Source organism: Anas platyrhynchos, chromosome 1 (genome assembly GCF_047663525.1).
Source record: "Anas platyrhynchos isolate ZD024472 breed Pekin duck chromosome 1, IASCAAS_PekinDuck_T2T, whole genome shotgun sequence".
Taxonomy (NCBI): Eukaryota; Metazoa; Chordata; class Aves; order Anseriformes; family Anatidae; genus Anas; species Anas platyrhynchos.
In genome coordinates, this window is record NC_092587.1 from 126,769,292 (window position 1) to 126,775,433 (window position 6,142).

The following is a 6,142-nucleotide window of genomic DNA, read 5'->3' on the forward strand; positions in this document are numbered from 1 at the left end:
AATATAAGCTTACATTATTAAACTGAGTTGACTAAGCGCTTCATAAAAATGTCCCAGTAAAAATCAAGGAGGGGGAGAGAGGACTCAGCTCCTGGGGAGGAAGTCCTGATGCAACAGGGCCTTGTAGCCAAGTACAGCCTGCTGCTGCCTGGGTTTTGCTGGGTGCCGGGCTATTTGCCATGCACTGGCCACCCAAATAGCAGTAGACCTCCGTGTGTCCAGCTGACAGTTTCTTCTGAAGCAGTCTCTGTACCTAAAGCACTTGCTGAAAAGAAAAGCTAAACCACATGATATTAGTCATTTTTTCATTTGTGTTTCAAGTTTCTGAGCTTCATTCAAAGGAAAATAGATGAAATTCCTGTCAGCTGAAAGAGAGCTGGATGGAGATGTTCATGCATTTTGCTTTGTCACTTGGTGCACTGAATTTTTCCCTGCAAGAATTAAATAATAGTATATCACTCCTTAGCCTCAGTAACTTATGTTAAGAAAAGAAGAAATCTAAGGTCAAAATCGGAAAAATATTTGCTGACAGCATAAAGTCTGCATGACAGTATGGGTTTAGTCTTTTTTTTTTCTTTCTTTTTTTTTTTTTTAATCATTGGATTTGAAAAATATAATTGAATAGCTGCTTGGCAGTTTGTCAGCATTGTAACTTTCACACAAGAGCAAAGTAGCATTGTTACTACTTTAAAATGAGGACACTAAAGAAGAGCCATTCCGCGGCTTTTCTTTTCTTAGATTATTTTTTTTGAGAGATTAAAGTATCTGAACTGCTTTCCTTACTTCTGCAAGAGGGAGCATAGATCTGTGTAACTGTTGTAAGGTTCATTAGTTTTTGTAAAAGAGAAGGTTTCATAACAGCAGTTTCTGTACTGGATGGTACAATCTGGATCATGCTGGTTATCACTGCAATCTAGATGGATTGTTCTCCTGGGAGAGTAGAAAGGGATTTAATTCACAATGTGCAGCCTGATTAAAGGATCCTTCCCAGAGGAGACAGAAATTAATTGTGAGTTGCAACCTGCAAATGGTAAAATTTCTGACAAGGAGTGGAGGGGGACAGGATCCTTTACATTTGTGTAAACCACACTCAGTAAAAGGGGAAAATGAAAAATACATAAAGCACAGAAGAAGGAAGACTAATCTGCTGGAAAAAAAAATAATAAAAAGAACTTTCTTTGCAAAAGCACCTTCTACCATTGCAAATCTGTGGCTTGAGGAAGAAGCTAAATGAGCCTGTTCATGCTCCTCATTTCCATGTGCATGCTTTCAGTACTTTGAGATGAGGCAGTTGGGAGCATACTGTGTAGCTTTCATCCCATTTTTGCTTTTTTTTTAATTTCATTTGCTAAAGTGTTTTTATTCCTCAGTGATTCTAATATGTCTTGCTCCATTAGTTTCAGCAGCATCTACCTAATGTAAGCTCTTGCATTTGCTTTCTCACCATTAGCCTTTTAGGAAGGCAGATTTGGTGTTCATTAACCATTTAAAACTGACAGCCTAACAGCATCAAGTGTCAGAAGTCCAAATTTCACAGAAATAGGAATCTTACAAAGCGTATGAGTTGAGATACATAGGTTTCTCTCCTGGCCAGCATGTCAAGCACATGAGGAGAAAAAAGCCTCTCCATTCCCCTCCCTGTCCGTAATTTAAATTTTTAATTTGTCAAGATACCAAGTTACAGCAGCTTTGGAGTCTGAACTCATCTGCCCGTAGAGCAGGTACGCGGTGGAGGATGATGATGGAAAAAGCAAAATGAGCACTGTTCTGCTCTCCAAGCTACCCAAAGTTCTAATGAAAATAACATTTCATCGTTCATATTCATTGAAGCCTTTGTTCCTACACATTTCTCTGTCCAAAATGTTAAAACAAAAATTTTGCATCTCATGTTTTACCTACCTTATTTCTTTGAAAGTTACTTGAAATAGCACATATTTCTGTGGTGACTTGCATAAAGCTAATGAAGATATTCTTCATCTGTGTTTTGTAGACTGCTGGTGGTCTGCTAAACACCTGCTAGTTTTAGTGCATGGATAGCTGGATTGGACATTTGGTGCTGGCTCAGGTCATTTCTTAATGGAGCTCAACAGCTGGAAACAAGAACTACAGTAATTTTCCATTTAAGCAGTTCTGAATTCACTGAAGAGATGTTTTGTAGTTGAAAATGGGAAGTTTAGAATCTGTGAAACAGTCTCTCTAATTAGATGTCTTTCACATTATGAAGGTTTGAGACTCTCCTTTTAATGCAGAAATATAAATTACGTAGAGGATTTAAACAGCTCCAGCTTGGCATGAACATCAGTATCACCACTGAGGGAGCAGCGTGTATTCGTACAGTGAAATACTGAAATATTGTGCATCTGAAGACACCTTAAGTCTATAACACTTTCTCAGAGAAAACCAGAGGCAGTTAAAACCTTTTCAGACTACGTGACAGGGCCTGATTTGTTCAGCAGGTAGGTAACTTGTTAGGCACACTTGACTGACAGTGTTGTGGTGCACATAATTCATCTTACAGGTCACGAAAAGTTTGAGATGTCTGAAGAGGAAATGCAGTTGTGTATTGCTGTCCTGTGGGTTTGTCTTTTTCATTACAGTATCTGTTGCAAGTCTTTGCTTTTTATAATCTTTTAGATTTATAGTAGGTTTCTGGACTGTTGGAACTACAAAAGAGGGACCAAGGAAACAGACTGATGTATGCCATAAATCTCTCAATTGATTTTAGTTTTTGTAGTGGCCTACAAATGAGAGGATTTAAATTAGCCTCAAAGAGTTGTTGCCTTAAATTTTTTAATTGTTTTCTATTTATTCTCTCTATATATTTTGCTTCTCCTTATGAATTTATTTTGTTTTTAACTGAAAAAAGTAAGTTAGTTTGATAAAGTTTGGGAGTAAGAGGAGTTCGAGTAAGCCTTTGAAGTTTCTCTTATGAAATTGTGGAACCATTGAATATCCCAAATTGGAAGGGACCCTCAAGGATCATCAAGTCCAACTCCTGGCTCTGCACAGGGCCACCCTAAAGTCAAACCCTATGTCTGAGAGCGTTGTCCAAATGATTCTCAAAGTCCAGCAGGCTCAGTGCCGTGACCATGTCCCTGGGTGCAGACCCTTTCCCTAACCCCCAGCCTGACCCTCCCCTGTCCCAGCTCCATGCCGTTCCCTCGGGTCCTGTCGCTGTCCCCAGGGAGCAGAGCTCAGCGCCTGCCCCTCCGCTCCCCTCGTGAGGGAGCTGCAGGCCGCCATGAGGCCTCCCCTCAGCCTGCTCTGCTCGGGGCTCAACAAACTAAGCGTCTCATGTGTTATCATTTTGTTTTTATGTCACCTTGCTTTATTTAGATGTACTTTCTGAAGTGTACTGCATTCAATATTCCATTTTCATATGTTCAAAGAATGAGGTTTCCAGGAAATTAGAAGGTCTTGTGACATCTGTAGTTCAGATGAGAGTTGTGCCTAGGCTGGTATCGTACCTTCAAACAGAGTTCAATACCAGAAAGCCTGAAGTGTATGAGAACAGGGTAATCTTACAGAGAAACTCCTGTGGTGAGTGTTCACAGCCTGCAGTGGTGTTTAATTCTGTTTTTAATAGCCTTAATGGATTTTTTTTTCCTCATCAGATGAAGTAGTCACATATTCATCACACATAAAATTTCAGTCTCTGTAACTTCCTGTGGAAGAGTGCCAACCAGCTTACGTACATGTTGTGGGAAGTAGTACCTCCCTTTGTTTTGAATGAGGTACCTGCTAATTTCATTTGATAATCCCTAATTTGTATTACTGGAAGAGATAATAACCAAGTCCTCCCTAACCACCTTCTCAATACCCCTCCTGATTTTTATAGACCTCTGTTAAAGCACCTATGTTTATCCTTTTTCCTGGATAAGGGATCTGTTCCATAGGTTGGATCGTTCTTGCTGGCTTTCTGTGTTTTCCAGTTCCTTTGGGGACTGCATGTGAGAGAAAGGAGATGGGAACTGCACATGATGATGTTGGATGGATTTATACAGTGTTTTGCTAGCACTTTACAATGCATTTTTTTCCCTTTCCAAAGTATTATCAACTATGTGTTCAAAGCCCATCATGTCTAGCTCAAGATAGCAGTTTTTCTCCAAATGTATAATTTTACTTTTGTCTGAATTGAATTTCTGTTTTCCCCCTTTTCTGGCTGATCTGTGAACATGTGGAAAACAAGGGCCTTGATCCAGATCCCTGAGGGATTTCACTGGTCTCTGGGATGAAATCCTGCCTTTTGTTTCCTGGCTTTTAATTGGTTACTTATCCGAGTTAATCCTTTAAGAAACAAAGAAAAGAAGACAAACAGTAAACTCTTTTTAATCTACATTAGTTTTTTCAGTCTTCTTCAGGAGACAAAAACCTTTTCATTTGTATGTTTTAATGACAGTTGCTGTGAATTGGTCATGCAAAATAGAAACAAGCATATTGGACTTGCATGCAGACAGCATTGTATTGCTAAAACACCAGTATTTATTGGTTAGATCCAGAGCTGGATGCTGTCCTGAGAGTTAATATGCATGGGCTACACAACTAACACATGTAAAAATTGCAACTGCTGCGGGATTCTGTTGACTGAATTTATGTGTTTGTGATGGTGCTAGTACTCAAGGTTTCTTCCCAGTCTGCAGTCTGACAGGCATTACTGGGACGTGACCTTTCATGTCCCAAAGGAGAAGCCCAGATGAGTTACACCCTAAAAGTGCTATTTACCTGCAGTGACTGGCCCATGTGTACACATCTGTTTCACAGGTGATGTTTAAGTGAAATGAACTCCATTTTGAATAATTGAGAGCTACAGCACATTGTCATTTTACATCTCAATGACAACACCAGATGAATACCATTGTACTGAGAAGTATAACTAGATTGATAAATTGCATGTAGTTCTAACAGCAGAACTGGGTTCTACATGAAACCATAGATTTGGAGATTTCCAAGCTTCTGAATGGCTAAGATAAATTATCATTACAATTGTAAGTAATTTCATATAATGTATTTAGTAGATTAAATTTAGTTAAAACAAGATAAAAGCAATAACAATAAATAAATTTAATTGTAGCACCTAAAAAAACAAACAAACAAACAAACAAAAAAAACAACACAAACACACACAACCCCAGAAAATCTGCCAAGGAATTTATTGCCCTGATCTTTGCTTATTTTTCTTTTAAAGGAGGTTTTCTGGAAAAAAAAAAAAAAAGACAAAAAAATAAGACAATTATTACTGTCTGCCTCAATAGTGATTTTATAGGCCTTCTTTGTACATCATTTCCAAATACGTTTCAACCTAATTACCTAAAGCACCAGTAAATTCTTTCATTAAATATTTTAGAAGTTACGGTTATTTTGAAAAATATAATGGTTTTTAATCAAAGTAAATGTGAACTAATCCTGAAATATTTAAATATTTTCATTCCTGTTTTGTTCTTAAGCCTTGGTATAGTTTAAGTAGTTTAACTGATAAGAAGAGGCAGTTTTGCTTTTTTTTTTTTTTTTTTTTTTTAAGCTGTAAAAAGTATGCCAGAGGAATAGGAATCCGAGAGAGATCAGAAAACAAGGACCCAACAAAATCATGTTTTGTTCTGAAATTTCCCTTATTTGGGCACCTGTGTGCTGTTTCCCTTGGTTTGTTTACTTTTCTGCTTGCTTGTCTGCTTGGATTCCAGTGTCATGAGTCTCAGTGCATCACGGATACAGCAACTGTAAGATGCTCTGACACTTGGTACTCTATTTCTAGGGCACCAAGTGAATCAAGTGTATTGTAATGTAATCATAGCCTGTTTAACTCTCTCTGGAAAGAGAATTACAGCATAGTAGCAAGATTTAGACTAAAATGATATTTTTGTCTCCACTTTTGTTCTTTTGTACTCAAGAAATTTGGGAAAAATGTATCAGTTTCTAGGTGAACATTAGAATACATTTTTTTCTCCAGATACTTTGAGTTTTTTTTTGCATATGCAATCTAATTCCAAAAGCCTTTAATGTTCAAGCAAGGTGTAGTTGCTGACTACTTCAGTGTTGCTTTCTCTAAAACTGTGCTGCTGTAGTAGCCAGTTCCCAGAGGGGACCAACATTCGTGAACAGTTAGGGGCCTCCTCCTCTTCACTGTTGATTGTTGACTTCAGACAAC

At 38.1% G+C, this 6,142-nt stretch overlaps 1 protein-coding gene across 6 annotated transcripts in view; it reads left to right on the forward strand.

The window, feature by feature from the left end:
• The window catches only part of SH3KBP1 (SH3 domain containing kinase binding protein 1), a 218,007-nt gene that overhangs the window by 145,829 nt on the left and 66,036 nt on the right, over nt 1-6,142 (forward strand). The window lies entirely within an intron of this gene.